The following is an 18,290-nucleotide window of genomic DNA, read 5'->3' as shown; positions in this document are numbered from 1 at the left end:
ACCCCCTGCCGCGGCTATGACGCAACGTGGAGCGGCTATGACGCAACACAATCCAACACAATCCACTTTAATCCAATCCAATCCAAGCCAATCCAATCGAATCCAATCCAGTGCCCCTCGCGAGAGAGTGTTATAGCGCCGAAATCGCCACCACGCGAACGCGTGATGCTGACGTCACGATCACGCCACAGATGTTAGCGACCGCAGCGCGCGCGAACGACATATGTGGTTTAAGCGCGAACCGACCGCGGCGAGAGAGCGCGATGCGAGCGCCCCACCTGTTCTTGCGCGCGAACCTAACGCGGCGAGAGAGGGTGTTGCGCACGTCCCCACCTGTTGTGCGCCCGAACCGAACGCGGCGAGAGAGGGCGTTGCGAGAGGAGAGAAGGCGAGGAGGACGCGGGGGAGAGGGCGCACCTCTGGCCGACGGTTGAATGAGTCAAGGATATAAGGCACGTTCGTAACCTTCCGTTCTGTGTCGGCTTTGTGGCTCAGTTGGTAGAGTACCGTGCACCTTGCGTTCCGCCCGCAGAGTCGTAGGATCGAAACCTGACGTCTAGCGTCTACGCCAGACATAGACGCTGCTGTTTAGGCCCTAAAAACCACCTTCAGGGCGTCTGTCAGTTCTGTCTGATGGCGCGCTCGCGCCGCTGATTACGAACAAGGCGTCTGTTGGCGTTCACTGATCGTGTTGGCGAGCCTGTAAACGCCATCACGGTTAAACTCCCTGTTGGAAGACTACGCTGTTGGGACGATAGAGTGCTGACAGAGCTTCTTATTGGCCCCACAAACGCCATCAAGGTTAAACTCCCTGTTGTAAGACTACGCTATTGGAACGATAGAGTGCCGACAGAACTTCGTATTAGCCCCACAGGCGTGCTGTGAGCCCAACAAGAAAGTCTTGTTGGACTTTTTGCCCGGGGTATAATAATACGGGAACAAATTCTTAGGCAAATTCGATTTCGTTGAGGATACGGATGCCTTGCGTAAAAGTTTTATTTATAGGACTACAAGAGGCATTTTGTAGCCTTCCCTTCCCGTGCACCCAGACATCGAAACGAACCTTGTGATACACTCGAAGAAGTAGATTAGTGCAGAGTGGAGTTTAAGCATTCAGCACGTTTTGTTCAATTTACGAACAGCAATTTTAGAGCATTTCCCCTGGTCTATGTGGAGAGTTCATATTTAAACCTCTCAACGGGATGTGAAATAGTGCAATGTGCGGTTTTTAACATTCAGCCTGTTTTTGTGCAATTTTGCATGCTTGCATTCACACACCGTTCTTTTAGGCACCCTAACGATAGGGTGCCGTGGTAACACCCCAATCGAGAAGAAATACTTTTTAGCACCCCTTTAACGGTCATAGCACCCTTTGAAACTGTTGATTACACCCCCGAATTTTGGCACCCTCGAGGTGGGGTACCCGACCAATATTTGGGCGCTTGAAAGGTGCAAAAAGGGTGCAAAATGTTCAGTACACCCCTCTAGCACCTTAAACGGTGTAAAAATGTTAAGATTTACACCCCTTAATTTGTGGCACCCTCATGATTGGGTGCCGGAGCAATGTTTTGGTCCCTAAAAGGTGCAAAAAGGGTGCAAAATGTTGAGTGCACCCTTTTAGCACCTTAAAGGGTGTTAAAAAGTTTAGTGTGTATTAGGTTTTACGTACTTTTTGCGTAATATTTCAAAATAACGTGATTCTCCTTATCTTTTTTGCAGTTTTGCGTGTAAAGACATTAAAAAACTGGTGCATTTTATGCCCCGTGCTATATTTCTGCTCTAAGGAGCAGCTTATGTTGCAGGCCGGAATACTTATTTTAATTAGCTGGTGATAATAAACGTGGATCAAAATCTCGATGCATGGGCGTTCTCGATTTCCATCTACTTCAGAAAGACGGTCGTGGAGAAGGGAGATCGAGGCCACTTGTGGTCAGCAGCAAATGGATTATCCACTCAGCAGCTCCTGCGGTCACACTGGTCAAGCATAAACAATTTGCAGGTGTAAAACCTTTTAACAAATAATAAATGAAAAAGTTTGCATGCATCGGATATGGGCTTTCGCTGTAGCGCAGTGGAGCACTCCTGCAGCCTGATTGTTCCTATAAAGTCGCAGCTAGGGAAGGGCAAAGTCGTTCTATATCCCCTTCAAGCTGCCGAGAATGACATTTCCTTTGGTCCGCTTGCACTACTCTCGCGCTTCCAGTAGCAGCAGACCATAGCTACATTGGAGCTCACTTATTTCCCCTGTTGCTACGTAAAGCGTGATAGTGTTCAGGTGTCCGGAGGAGAAAGTGCGCTGTCGGGTACGATGTTGATAGTACGTGAAAGAAAAAAAAAAGCCTTGAATTGCATTTACTGTGCAATTTCAAGAATGGAGAGTTGAATCGTTTCGTATGACCCGGTACCGTTATTTCTTTTTCCGGTTCAGGTTCAGCGTGCTCAAAAAATAACGGTTAGGGTTCAGGTTCAAGTCCGGCAAAAATACCGGTTCAGGTCCGGTTTTCGGTTAGGTTCAGTTCCGGTTTGGCACCCTGGTAGTCACGGTAATAAAACACTTGGAAACATCGTTTGCGCCTCGCGCTAGGACGTGACGCGTAGTGGCAAAAAATACACCTTGACACTGGTTTACGCCTCGGTCCTGAGTGCTTCGTAACTTGTACTGAAAAACACCGCGTAACTCATTTTTGCCTACCACTAGAGCATCGTGCTTCAAAGACGAGAGACTTTTACAGCGAAGCTGTGTATCCCTACCCCCAATGGATTTATCTCCGTGGACAAAAAGGTCAAGGCGCCAAGAATACGCTTATACACTACATACTTCGCCCCTCCCCATGTTTCAAGTTAGGGAGATGGCCCGGGATTTTTTTCTTAGTCCTTTTATATATTTTTTATTTTTGAATTTTTTCAAAACTTCGTGCGACCAGCATTTCCCATTTACGTTATTTAGGTTCCGGTATATCTGCGTGTTCGTGAAAATGCAGGGCGTTACACGGTCCTGGCTGTGGCCATACTCCGCAAAGAATGCTACGCATTAAAACATTACCTGTATTTCGCAAACAATTGGTAGTATATGCCCATTTAAAACCCCTGAATACTCCTCCCGCGAAATACCTGTCAGCAATTTTCTAATACTTTTAACAGAGGGCTTTTCCAGATATATTCCAGAGGGGATGTATGGCCCGTCCAGCTTAGGTAATTGTCCGCATGAAGCACGAATTGTGCTATGAAGTCGATTGCTATAACATACCCCGCTTGTTCTTTGCAGGCAGGCCGGCAGGCAGGCTGGCAGGCAGGCAGGGTGGAAGGCACGCAGGCAGGGAAGGCAGGCAGGCAAGGCAGGCAAAGACAGGCAAAGCAAGGCAAAGCAAGGCAAGGCATGCAGGCAGGCAGGTAGGTAGTACTAGGGTCACAAAACAAAATAGGTGCGGTATACAGGAACACAGCGCGGGAGTATCTCCGAGAAAGCTGACACTTCAATCTCACAGCTGCTTCAATGACGCAATAAAGCGAGAAAATCCAGCGACACAATTACACGACTTTGCCAATTGAATACGTTACCCTTACATCTGACCCATTGTCGAGAGTGCGGACCGACGGCTCTTCATTGCACTGGTAGAGCCTTGGCCAGAGTATCGTCCAACGGCATTTGAATAATTAAAGCGAGGCTGTCGTAGGACAGATCGTCTGCCGCCGTGGTGTAGAAGTTCCGTCTTGGGTTACTGATTGCAAGGGTTTCTGGTTTCTTCGGGTTTTTTTTATCTTTGCCTTTATCTATACTGTCACGAATTACGTTATTTTTGGTGTTTTAAATTACTGATTTCTGTTCATTGGGTGTTGTTAGGTTAGGATATACGTTACGCTACATTACGAAAAGCGAAACTGTGATGGGTAACCCAACGCGCCCTTTGTTCTGTGAATCGCCGGTGGAAATCACTTTAGTGACCGCTTATAGTGCCCTCACAGACCCCTTGGATACAGCGTGCATTTCATTGGAAGCTATGGGATCCCTAATGTATGATCGTAAGCCTCTGGTGATTAGTTCTCCTCTTGGGACAATGTCTTCTCATCACAGAGATAAACATCCCGAGTGTAATTTTCACGCCATAACGGCTGTTGTAAAGTTGACTGAGGACCCTCTGCCAACCCTCCTCTACGTGTAGACTTTTAGATTCCTGTTGCATAAACTTGTGATCAGTGCTTTTGTGGATGGCCATGAGGATGGCCACCACCGACATACGCGCTTTAATGTTTATTAAAGTGTCGACCGTATCGTCGTCACAAAGATGCCTAGCCTTAGCTCTTGGCTCTTTTAATTACCGTTGCCGTGACACTTTTTTCTGTTGGGTCATTTTTTTCCCGCGGTCTCGAAATAGGACTTAGAGGCTATGCGAATCAAGCTTGTAGCCCCACATTTAACGTATTAGCACTGACGTCCATTCCACTGTTGTCATTTGCATGCTCAAGTTTCTCGTGTATGCCCCTAGCGATGCGAATGTGTCCTGTCACAGAAATCATCGCAATCATTTTCTGTTGCGTTGATTTCTTCTTCACTGGTTTATTCCTCCGTCCTTTGAAGACTATACGCTTCTCTAAAAGCGTTCATAAACGTCATAAACGTTCCTTCTATGACCCTCCACTTATTCTATGCCTCGAGAGGGTATTTTTCTTCCATGCTAGCTACCTCACCTGTACTGCCATACGCATTCTATGATAGATGCGCCCGCAGGGTTTTTCGAACACATAAAATGCGTCTTCGACCAACACCTACGCTGTCTTGGCTTCAAATCTATTTTCTCTCGGGCGATATTTTCTCTCCATCTACCCTGTACATTCTCCGCCTGCCCGACGGCTCAATACAGTCTGCAGAAGTTTCCGTACAATTTTATTGCTTGGGTGTGACTTTCGATTTACTTGGTTCACTTGGCAAACAAATCGTCATTCAGAGATACGCATGACCGGTGCATGTGAGCAAAATTATAATTTGCAAACAAACCCCTTTCTACAACACCCATATCGGCTGCATATAGCCCAAATCGCCCCGTCAGATTTCTCACTGGCTGCCATGGGTTGACCACATAACCAATCAGGATTATTGAGCAGTGACGGTGCCTGCAGCCGTCCGATGCTTACATCCCTCCGATTTTTCCTTTGGCTACGTCGTCAAGATACCGATGAACGAGGTGGAACAGCGAAAATGTCCGCTTATCTGAGTAGCGCAAAGCCAATTCTCCATTCCAAATATGGTTACGACGTCAACATAGCAACACCCAATTCTCACACAGAGGAACACTCCAGTGACCATGACGGCAGGCTTCAGAGGCCCATGGCCTCTTCATCAATTCCCATTGCTGCCTACATCTGGACACTCACCCACACATAAACTTTAAAAATAGAATGAGAAGCGATGTTAACGTAGCCCTTCCGAGAACATGAAAAGATTCTAGGGAAGGTAGGGAGGGTAAAGAAGGAAAGACCCTAGGGTGTAGACAGGAAGACAATAGGACAGGAAGGAGAATGCAGTTCGTGTACAAACTTCTGTTGGCGGCGATTTGGTCGGCTGGTTTCTCTCACAGTTTTTTTTCGTGGTTTTCTGTCTAACCGTTGTTCCGTTCCACATTGCCGAGCCCGTTGGAGGCTGCAGTTCAGCGCTGTCTCTGAATCTCTCTAGAAACACTCGGGAGTGACACAATAGCCTACTGAAATAAAGCATGCAAGAAGCGTCAAGAGGAAATTTATCTTGCAAACAGAGTAGTATTAAGGAATGAGGGAATATGAAGGTTGCATGGTGTAATTCTGTTCTCAAAGAAACAACTGTCCCTCAACCCAGGGAATGCTAATAGCATCCCCATAACAGCTATCTTAGACAGGTTCGGTTATACAGTTGTTGTTTTGCGTTGTTGCGCGAATGTTCTTCCTAGGTAAAGAACGTCGTTGTAACAAAACCTGCCGTCGCTGCCTCATTTACGTGCTATCTATACATGACGGTGTTGCTGACCTGCAGCGGCGGTGTCATCGATACCCCAATAGCACTACCGTTGTTTTCCCTTTTATTGGTGCACGTACTGTACGCCAATAAAGTGCAGCCCACTGGAACGCCTCCGCACTTTGTGCGATAATGGCTTCTGTGCATTTACATGAGGTGTTACGGGTTACGCATTGTCTATGGCTCGTCAGCTCGTATGTAAACGTCGCTGATAAAAAAGGCCAGGTGTTTCTTTTCTGCATCCCGATTTCAAGAAAAAAAGCTACTACATCCAAAGAATGTAGAATACGAGCTACAGTATTGACTCAATCCATAACATGTCTCCCACTCTGCACTAACTCCCGGGTTTTATTCTGGACGATGTCAGACTTTACAGAATACAAAAAGGCAAAGTATGGCGTCATTTTTGTAATAAAGAGATTAAATACGCGTAAAGTCGTTGTACAATTACTGTGTAGAATTCATACCGATTCGACGCTAGGACCCAATGATTACGTAGCCCTCACTTTAACGATCGACTTATCATTAACGCTTAGCTTTTTTTCATAATATTAGGGGATCACTCTTTGCATACGCGATACTGGAATGGGTCAGAATTTCAGACTGTACTGGGAAAGAATAGCGGCAAGCTGTGTAGATTGAATTTGCTCATAGCGTGATTCCGAAGGAGACCATGAGCGGGCCCGTAAGGCGGCAGGGTATGACGCCCATAGCCTCCGCTTCGTACGTAAATTGGGGAGTTCTAAGAGTATCAGAGTCAAACACTTATGCTGGCGAAATATTGACAGGATCTTAAATTGAGGACACAGGCACCCGCGCCTCGTTTCGACTCCCGCTTCTCGCCTTCTATACGCGATAACTCGACGTGCACGCGCTAGTCAGCACCATCGATATGACCATCTGAGGAACCGAGAGACACCACGCCTGACCCGCTCAGACCATCAGCAGCGACACAAGTCAACAGTAAAATCTGGCAGCATCGCTGCCGCTGCTGGGCCTACCTTCAGGCCTAGCACGAGTGGCCGCTCTTGAGCCATGCCGCAGCAAGAACACCTGATCGCGCCCGTCGCCACGACGCCGGAACTCGTTCTTCTCAACCAAATCTGGCGGGACTTCTGCACCCGCCTGCAAAGTACCCTCCACACCCGCAAGACCTAGCCCCTTCTCCGTTCCCTCCAGTACAACCACTCTACTCAACGTAAGTCAACGCACGGAATCCATCAGCTCGTTCGAAACCATTCGCACCCCCACGCGAGCTTCTCCGCACCATCAGGCATCACCGCTTTGGGGATGCCCGGGTCCTTCAATACACTGGACCAGCAATACCGACATGGACCTCCCCTTCACCGTGACCGAACTCCACGCCATCCTTGTTCGCCTTACCCGCACCACCAGCCCGGGCAACCCAACTCAACCCGGGCAACCCAATCCGCAACACTAAGCCGGGCAACAACCCGCAACACCAGCCTATCGAACTGTCCGCAACCTCCCAGTCGAGACTCTTGAAGACTTCCTCACTTACTACAACAACCACTGGGAATCAGGAACGTACCCGTCGCAGTGGCGCTAGTCAGACATCACCCTTACCCGCAAGCCCAAGAAACGAATCTTGGGCACCACACTCCGACCCATCGCCCTAACCTCCGGCTTCGGCAAGATCTATGAATACCTAGTTTACCAGAACCTTACCACCTCCCTCGAAGACCGTAACTTGTACCCCCTCACCATGTTTTTTTTTTCATTTTCATTTCATTTCTTATTTCACTTTATTTCCAATTCCAACATATTAATTCAGAAAAACTGCTTGGACCCATAGCCAAAGGCTAGTATCGGGTCCAATGTTGAGATACAAGGCATGGTAACAAGATACAGAATACAAGATGCGAGAACATTGCGAATACAGAAAATAATATTAGGGAATTTTACCAACATATATATTCACATTCTCAAAGTTGCACAGGATAACAGAAACATGCAGTTTTTATACACCTACAAAAGAAAGGCAATGAATAGTAACAACTACGCAGTAAACTTTCCCTGGACAAAGTAACGTTTGTGGTCAGGCGTTTAACGATTTCGTTACTATGTGGGGATTGATTGCTGGTCACGGAGACTCATTAAGGAGGGTGAGGAAATGTCTCTTGATTTTAAAGGGAAAGTTCTCAGCCAATTTTATGTCCTGGGACAAACCATTCCAGATTTTGGTACCGATGAACTGTAGTCGTTGTTCTCCATATACGTTATTGTTGGACGGTAGGTTGAAGTTAATAGCAATTGAATTCCTGGTAGGGCGGGATGAGAAGCACAGAATGGACGAATGAACAGGGAGGTTATACCTAATGCTATGAATAATGGCAATGGCTGTTTTCTGTTTACGTAAAAATCCATTGCTATAATTGGTAGTTTGCTAAACAGGGGTGCGCTGGCATGATCATTGCTTGAGTGAGTTATTATTCTTAATGAGCGCTTCTGTAATTTTCGTAAAGGTTCAAAGTATGTATTGTAAGTCCAACCCCATGAATCTATGCAGTAGGATAAATGGCAGTGGACGAGTGAACAGTGCAAAATCCGTAATACTTAAGGTTTAAATAATTTCTCACTTGCAACAATTCACGGCAGCCGGAAGATAACCTTTGGCACACTGAGTTTATATTGGATTTCCAGTGAAAATGGTAGTTATTAACTACACCTAGGTATTTAAATGTGTTGGTGCTTTCGAGTACATAATTATTTATCTTTAGTTGAATTCTGTCTAGATTTATGGGCTTATGTAGTGAATGAATTATCACGTACTTTGATTTTTTTGCGTTGACGCTATGTTTATTTGCCTTGAACCAATTTGATATATTTGATAGTTCGGAATTTTTTTTGGTTCCATTTCTTGCATATTTTTTCCCGTAACAATAATGCTCCATCATCCGCGTACAATAGTAGCTCTGCGGAATTGATAGCCAGTAGTAAGTCATTTACATATAATATAAAGAACGAAGGGCCCAGGACAGATCCCTGCGGGACCCCCGTGCGTATCGGTTTTGGCGAAGAAGTGATGCTGCCTAGAGCAACAACCTGACTACGATGAGTAAAGTAACTCGAGAAGAATTCAAAGCTGTCATTTCTAAAGCCATTGTTATTTATTTTTTTCTGAAGGATGCTGTGTTCGATAGTGTCGAATGACTTTTGAAGACAAAGAAATACAATGGAAACTAGTTTATTGCTATTTAAAGCTGAGTTGACAGTTTGTGTCAATGTTTGAACTTCAATGGAAGTAGACTACCCCGTACGGAGACCATGTTGTTGCGGACATAGTATTTGATCTTTTTCCAGCAATTTGGTTATTCCAGAGGAAGCTTTTCAAAGATGTTGTTCATTATACTGAGAACTGATATCGGGCGGTAACGCGAGGTGTCAGAGCGATCACCGTCTTTGAATACGGGTAATACTTTGGCGATTGTGAGAGGATCAGGGTAGGATGAGGTGGCTAGAGACTGATTGAAAATGTGGCACAAGGTGGGGCGTAGTACGTCTATGTTATCCTTGATCAGGCGGACTGTGATTCCATCCAGCCCTGGGGTGTTGTTTTTACACAATTTATTCACAGTAGATAACAGCTCGTCTAACTCAATGTCATAAGTAAAGAAGGTATTGCATCTAGAGCTGGCTAAACACATGTACTTAGTGCCAGGATGACTAGACACCAGGGACGGGCCAATACTAGTGAATTATGAATTGAAGCTTTCAGCAGTTTGTTCGTCTATTCTTGAAGGGAGAATACATTGCGCACGAGAATTTGCTACAGCTTCTTGCGTAATTTTCCAGATTTGTTTATAATCCCCATTCGCAGGTTCAATCAAACTGGAGAGTACTTCTTTTTTGCGAACGCGGATTATTGCCACAGCTTCATTCCGTACTCTTTTAAAGAATCCGAAATTGATCATACGCTGGCTTCGAATGCAATGACTAATGAAACCTGCTTCGTTCCCAGACGAGTTGGTCTCTTTTACCTGGGCTTTTTTATGTACGATGCCGCGGATACACCCAACGATTCTGGTTGAGGATACACTGCCAAATTTAACGCTTGAAACCCGTGTGTTTTGAAGCGCCAGCATGTGCGACAAATATAAAAGTGCTAAACATATTCGCACACCATTATGCAAGGCCAATGCCTTCGGTATAGTGACGGTGGGTTGAAAATGTGTTTTATTAGCGCTAAGGGCAAGTGTATGCGCACCGCAAATGCTCGTGGTTGCTGCTTTGAATACTCCTACAGTCTAGGCGGCCAGGGTCGTCCTATTACAGGGAAGCTGTTAGCCTCTCGTTGGTCGGAAAATGGTGTGGTAATCAAGAAACCCCGGCAGGACCAGGCAGTTCTCGCCCAACACGCCGAGCGCACGCGTCAGATTAATGAGACACAGCTCAGTATTCCACTAAACAACTAAACAATCACCGAAACCGCACGATAAACAATAACGCGCTTGTAGACAATGTCAACCTCCCATGCGTTTCTGGTAGAGATAATGTTTGCCCCTGCTTTCGAAAAGGGGTGTTGATGTCATTAGAGGGCGAGTGCATGCGTCAGGATAGGTAGTACCCAGAATTTGCTGCCATAGAAGCCGAGCGCAAGGGGCAACCGCGCAGAGACGAACAGGAACATTTGATACCCACCCCCATCAGCATGTGTAGGGGTTTACAACAGCTTCGCTCGACATCCACTTTCGCAGCGCAGGATGGCGGCCATTTTTATTAAAGGAGACTTTCGCACCAACGGATAGTCCCCATTTCTTGGGGTCGTGATGTCGCGGCCGTAAGGCTAGTTCTTCGCTCGGCCTTCAGCTACTATGCTGTCTCCAGAATAACAGAAGTCGGATGTTTACACACAACTTTTATTTCCAAAAAAAGTTGTGGTAATTTTAGACTAACTCAAGCAAATTATGCTAAGAATTAAGGAGAATGAACTGAAGATTGGTGACGTAGCAGTCATTGCTTAGCAGCGCCCATTTTCAGTCACAGGGGCGAGTTTGTGCGGCGGGGGATTAGTACAAAATTTGACATTAACCCTTCTGACATAGCAACCGTAGAGGTCTCTCCAGTGTTTCCTATTCGTTCTTTTTGGCTGTTAGCACGGTTGATGCACTCTTACACTGTTAGTCGCTGAGTCGGTCTTTGGTATCTCCGGTGTGAGGTAGCTGTTGCTCGTCTTGTGCTGGAACATTCGAACATGAAAATACTTCCGATATATTTTCGTTGAAAGCGTCCATAAAAGCCGGCCAGTGCTTGCAGTAGTCAGTGAAAATCAGTTAATTAAAACAAGAGAAGAATAGGTGTTGTCATTGTGGCCCATTGTGTTGCACTGTTGCATCAGGGACAGAGGCTGAGACTCATCTCGAGCTTCCTGTGCTGCGCGTTGATGCTGATGTTTACAGAATCCTAAAGTACCCTTCGACTTACAGTAGCCTGAGTTGGGAGCAATATTTGCGATGCGTTCTACAGTTTGATTGTTTCCAGAGAACAATCATAAAACACAAGAACGCAGGCATGATTATCTTGCATTCGCGTAAGGTTAATTCCGACCTACTGAATTGGATATAACAGGGCAACGTAGAGCCCTCGGCACACTTTTTTAGTACGCCATAAACACAATGCCAAAACAACGCAGGATTACAATTGTCTTCCCCTGAACAAACGCCAACTGCAATAAATTTCTTCACGGCACGTCGGCCCAAGCCAGCGAAGAACACAGAAGCTGCCTTCCCATTTGAGAAAGTTGCCTTCCGTGTCGGTGAACGAACCTATCTTATTAAAAAAATTAAGAATATACCACAAAAGGGATTAAAATTTAATCGGTTATTGAATCGGATAAAACAGGGGTCTCAGACTCACATCAGTGAGCGGGCCGCAGTCACAAATTTTAGTCCCGCAAGGGCCGGGATTGTGAAGAAGGATGAAACGGGGGCGGGGGGTAGGAGGGGGGGGGGGGGGCGAGGGTCAAAATGTCAGATAACGCGGCCATTTAAAAGAAACAAGTAGGTCTTTCCCACATCTTGTACACATGCCGGGTCATTCCTGAATGGAAGTGGGCGTAAGAATTCAAGGAACATATCGGTACCGTTCTACAGGGTGATTCAAGTAGGGAGGTTGATTCTGAAATATAAAATATTTGTTCCACGATTATGCTTCAACACATGGTGACTGAATTGCACGCCTCACAAAAAAAGGCTTGAGAGTAGTTGCGTCTGTGTATTTTACTAGAATAAATCCTTATTGATAGTAATAGACAAGAAATCATTGCGAGTGCCATTTAGGAAAGTACCAAAACTTCATTCTCTTGGAAGACCAATATAGCTGCTATTGTTTTAAACATTGTGGATGATGCTTGGCAATGATTGGCTGCGACTAAAGAACAAATCTCCGCATGAACTTCTTGCGCTGAAACGATCCTCATGGTCGATCGCAAGTGCTCATCAGTCATCCTCTACCGGAAAGCTGACCTTCAGCATGGAAAACACGTGTTCACACAAGTAGGTGCTTCCGAACATGGCAATGATCCTGGCAGCGTGTTGACGTAGCGCCGGGAAAGTTGCATCGTCAAGAAACTTGTAGAAGGCTGGTACAGCCACTTCTTGAAATGTCTGCTTCAACGGGGTGTTAGCCTGCAGCTCAAGAAGTTCCATCTTCAGCTCGGGCGCGGCGTCACCGAAAACGGCAACGAGAAAATTCGGAGTTCATCGGCGATGCTGGTGATGTCTTGGAAGCGTCCCTCGAATTCTCTGTGCCGATCATGGAGGAGAGGTCAGCGATGTTATCACAGAATTGTTTGTCCATGTTCTCCAGCGACTTCAGAGTGAAAAATTATCAAACTTCTGAATTCTCATGTGTCTCTCCCAAAGCTGCAATTTGGATTTAAAAGCCTAAATATCGTCATGCATTTTTGTGATATCTTTGTTTTTTCTCTGAAGTTTAACGTTGAGGCAGCTCAAATGATCAGTGATATCACTGAGGAACGCAAGGGATTGAAGCCACGCTTCGTCTGACAGCTCAACAATAGCCCTTTTCTTGCTCTTTACGAAGGCGTAAATTTACTCCCAGAGATCAACAAAATGTTTCAGCCCTCTTCCACGACTGAGCCATCGCACCTCTGTCTGATAGAACATTTCACCATACTCGCTGCCCACAGCTACTTAAAGAAATACAATTTGGCGGTGTTTAAGAGCTCTCGAACGGATGAAGTTCACTGTCTTGAGCACGATTTTCATGAAGCCCCTCGTTTTCAGAGACCTGCAGCACAGCGATTCTTGGTGAAAATTGCAGTTAACCGCTGCAAATTGATTGGTGACTCTGAGTGCACCGAGTTTCGTCCGCAATTGACCAACGAACCCGCTGTTGCATCCCTGCATTGATGGCGCACCGTCTGTAGCCAAACAAACCAACTTTTCCCATGGTAGTTCAGCGTGTTCGACCACTCTTTCGAGAACAGAAAGGATATCCGCCACTGTGGTTGTGCCTTTCTTTGTGATTAAGTCCAGGAGTTTTTCAGTGACGCTCAGGTTTTTGTCTACTCCCCTTACAAAACTAGCACATTGTGCGTTGTCTGTAATGCAAGGGCTTTCGTCAACTGCAATACAGAATGCTTCTAACTCGTAGTATTAGGTGATTAAACCTTTTTCAATGTCTTCACTGATCTTGTTAACTATCTGTGCGACTGTGTTTGGAGAGAGGCCTATTTTCTGAATGTCTTTCTATGCTGGGACATGTAGCATCAGCGACTCCGAGCAGTCTCTGCTTGAGGAACAGGCCTTCAGTGAAGGGCTTGGATGAGTTGGCGATAAGCTCAGAAATGACGAAGCTTGACCTTATCATTTCGTCGCTTGCTTTGGCCGCCTTTTTTAACAGGTTTCGCTGTTTTTCCAACACCGCCTTCAGTTCAGTCACGGTGTGCTTGCGAACGTTGCCAGTAAGAGCACCATACTTCTCGTGATGGCAAGACATGAAGTAACGCCGAACATTGTACTCCTTCGGCACAGCCACAGTCTTGTGGCAAACTAAGCACAACACCTTGTCTCTTGATTCCGTGAAGAAATAAGAAAGTTTCCATCGCTCTTGAAGGCACCTCCTCTCGTCTTCCAGTTTGCGCTTTTCAGACTGCTCGGACAACGACATTGTGGCCCGTTAGACTTCCGCAGCAGAACTTTCCTTGTTTCCAGATGATCCAAAAAAAGGTAAAAAAGACACCTGTCACACTTAGGGAAGCGAGAGGCGCGAGAGAGGAGCAAAATTTACGGAAGCGAGAGAGGAGCACAATTTGTAGTGTGCTTTATCATGGTTGAGTTGGGACGCCGCTACCTTCCGCAGTGCCGTAAACAGCTTGCGAATCGGAGGATAGCGCTTAGTTTGGAGTCTCACTATGGGGCATTCGATGTCTGGAACTACACGGTTTCGAAGTGCAATGTGCAGTGTTTTCTTTAGCCGCGCAATCTCCCTCTCTCCCAGGCAATAAATAACGCTTCGAGACACCCCTAAACGCACGTGGGCGCATTTTGGAGCCCAACCCCAGATTCCGACGTGTGGTGGCGCCCTTTGCGCCACATCTGAAGCGCAGTAAAAGTGTTTAACACAAAAAGAAACGGGAAATCAAATATCCACACACCGCACAAAGCCCGAAATCTTTGCGCTTTCGCGGAAACATCGAAAACTCCGGTCAAGACGCTGTCTGCGCATTAGCGACGTGCAGCCCCGTTCAAAGGATCATAAAACACCGCGGGGTGTTCCTCCGCGGCCTGTGCTTGCCCTGCCCTTCGCGCAATATAGACTGCTCGATTCACAAGTCGCAGTTGCTTGCGACCATTGTGCACCAGACTTAACTGCGCCAGAATTGAGGGTGCTCCGGAAAAGAGGGGTGTCGACTCTGCTAAACAGAAGCTGGGAAAGACGATATCCACGCGTTTTCGAGCTGTCTCTGGCCATCTGCGTCATTGGCTACACAAGCAGGGCGCTCACTCACGCATTTGCTTAAAAAACAAAAATAAATTAACCAAGGCACTCATGAGAGGGCCGCGGGCCGCAATACAAGGCTCCTCGGGACACATGCGGCCCGCGGGCCGCGTGTTTGAGACCCCTGGGATAAAACATTAAATTGGAATTGACACTGATGATAGTGTTTAAAATACGCGGCATCAGACCTTCCGTGGACGCGTGCGTATGTGCTTCTGTTCTCACATGTACGTGTGAGTGTGCGCGTGCGCACACGTGTGTTTGTGTCAGTATGTGCATGCGTGTGCTCTTTTGTGTGTGTATCGGTTGTGCTTTGTTGGGTTTCAGATTACTCATGCAGGATTCGAAGTAAGGGCACACTTTCTAATGGTCCCCCGACTGCTAGCGCTACACATAATTGAATTGTGGACATATTATTGTCAGATTATTGTTGTTCAGCAGCGCCTGCACGCGCACGCGTGAGGTAGCTGTCATTCCTCTAAATAAGGCGTTGTGCAGTACCCCTCTGCAGGCGGGAGCTCTAGTTATATATAACATAGCAAGTTCAGTAACACTAAACTGCCGGGTATGTACTCAAGCGATAGAGCGTAAGCATAACAAACGCTTTAAGGTATCACTGCGTCAACCGGTGGCACAGGCTTCAAGTACCTGGATGAAGTTGGCACCGGTTGATGATGTCAGACCTCAAGCGTATTGTTAGGCCTAATGTTCTATTTTTAGTTTTAATGTAAATAGCCTTAATAATCAACCTTATGACATGCCACACCGAGTATGATACGTTGCACGTCGGGCTGTGCGCACCGAACGACGACGTTCGATTTGAACGCAAATGGTTAGTCCTAAGGTAAAGCTATTGTATACCAGCGGCGCCTAAGACCTCTGCAACCTGTGCGAACGCGAATTATAGGTTGGAAAAAATGAAACCCCTTCTTAAGCAAATGATGGGCAAAACAAAAAGCTTCCTCCTATGCAACCCATGTCAAAATGGACGTGCAAAATCTAAACTGCTTCTACAGTTTCAAAATGGCGCGAATGGATACACGTCGGCTTGATAGCGCGCGAGACCCCCGTTTTGTTTTCGATTATCATCATTCTAGGCTTAGATCCTTTGTGAAAACCCATTGTATAAAGTGGGCATTCCCGCAGAGCATTTTGCGCGCTGAACGACGCCACCTGGGAGACCTAGAACGCTTCTCTTTAAAATTCAGAATTCTACCGACACGGTAGTGTTGAATCTGCACACGGGACAGTTAGGCTTGGACGTGGCAACACGCGCTGCTCGCGAAAGGACGAAAGAGAAACACGGTGAGCACTGTGTGGGCATGCGCACTGCACTGTGAAGCACAGATAGCGCCGTAGTCTGGCTCCTGATGCTTTTGGAGATTTGCCCTGCGCACCTTTGGGGATGAGCATTGATACAAAAAAAAAACAGCGATCAAGCGCTTGGAATACTTCTGGGACGACATTTGTGTAAACCTGCACGCGCCGAACTCAACAACACGTACTAAAGAAATTGTGCATTTGTGTGTATGTCCTTTATCTAAAAGAATGTTGCTTACGACCTCTCTTTATTTGATTATCTTTCTCAAACTTGGTTATCTTTCTCAAACTAGACTCGGTCTGTGTAATTGTCTGTGTGGAGTCGTTGGGACATTTTCGTCTTGTTTTGCTGTCTTAGATTTGTTCTTTGCAAACGGTGGGCTAAAGCTCCTTCTTTGCATTTGGTCAGGCTAACGTTGTCCAGTACACGGGTACCCCTTTTTCTAAATGGAAGTGTGGTTGCCTATGAGCTTGCCATGTCGAATTTAAGTCTTCTCGTGTTTATACAGAAAAAAAACATTCCCCCACACCCATCAAGAGTGTGCCAGTGTGCGGGCGGGGGTTGTGTTTTCCTGTCACTGTTCACAGATTTTGAGAAACCGCACGCTATTTGCTTTTTGCCATTTGGTATGATTCAGACGACATATTACCAAGTCAGCGTCGATGCCCGGGAGAGTTAGTGTTCCATAGTCTTGAATTCACAGTGCAAACAACAAGCAAACCAGGACGAGAGGGAGAGTGAGATGCACATGCGCAATGTGTCTCGCTCTCCCTCCAGTCCTTCTGGTTTGTTGTTTGCGGTGGGAATTCAAGACTGTTCTATTGTCCAATTGTCAGAAAAGGTTGTAACTCTCGGGAATTGAAAATGAACTGCGTATAAGCCTGGTGCTAGATCTACCAATTGGTCGAGTACCCGCATCGTTCTGTTGCGAGGAAGAAACAGTTTCGATAATGTAACAAGACTGATACTACTTGGGCAAAAAAAACGGCCTAAAATGACCCCAAACCTGATGATGTTCCTCACGTAATACACGGGGAATAAATCCGCCCGTAAAATCATACGTAATGCTTAAAATCCCGCAGTCGCTTACACAAAGAATTCGGGTGAATCGATGACGCACACCTGTAACACAGAACAGCTACCCTCTGAAATTTACATAAAACGAGTACACGATGTTGAGTAGCAAATTACCTAAAATTATCGATAGTATATCTTTGTCACGCTGACAATCTATCGTCGTGAACGGAACCAAAATATTACCAGCAAGCAATCGTGTGTGTACGCCGTGTCAGCGCCAAGGATAGGCGAGGCCGCCGATGGTTGAGGTCGTGACGACGCAGCCCATGTTTCCATTTTGAACCTCAGAGAAAAGATGTTGATACATAGACGTTCTCTGAACAGAATACTTAAATAAAGTACAGCTTCGATCACAGACGAAGAAGTCATTGTGAGCAGGAAGATTAGGTGTCATATCCTGAAAAATGCTCAGAACGTGTATGCTGTGGAAATAAGAACACGCTGAGGCGCTTACGGACGTTACTTGCGGGCTGAACGACATAAAGGAACAGCTGCATTTAAAAATGGTTCCAAACATTTATTGCAGGAAAAAAATCATGCGCATGCTGAAGAGAGCCAGTTACTGCAGCCCACCAAACTCTCTCATCAACAACGATTGTCAGCGGTGTATCGTATTTATTGCATGTCAGCGATTCTGGCAGTCATACAGCTTGGTTTTTAAGCAGCAATCGTCTAGAGAATCCCGGTCTTGCTAACGCAACAAGAAGCATAGCCAGGCACTTCGATTTCACTTATAAAAACCTATCGCACATCCCTGGTTCTCCTAGAAGACAGACAAGATAGCCCCAAATAAAATAGGATGAGCCACTAGAATCCAAGCCGTGTAGGCTAATTATATTTCGGTCAAGTTTGTCTTAAAGGAGCCATGAAGAGAAAATGCAAGTTGGTTTTATTCGAAAGATTTCGTGTTTTATAGTGCCCCCA

Source organism: Haemaphysalis longicornis, unplaced genomic scaffold, assembly GCF_048455015.1.
Source record: "Haemaphysalis longicornis isolate Haplotype H1 unplaced genomic scaffold, Haemaphysalis longicornis Haplotype H1 scaffold_2, whole genome shotgun sequence".
NCBI classification, from domain to species: domain Eukaryota; kingdom Metazoa; phylum Arthropoda; class Arachnida; order Ixodida; family Ixodidae; genus Haemaphysalis; species Haemaphysalis longicornis.
The sequence above is the reverse complement of the archived record's forward strand: the minus strand, read 5'-3'. Positions refer to the sequence as shown.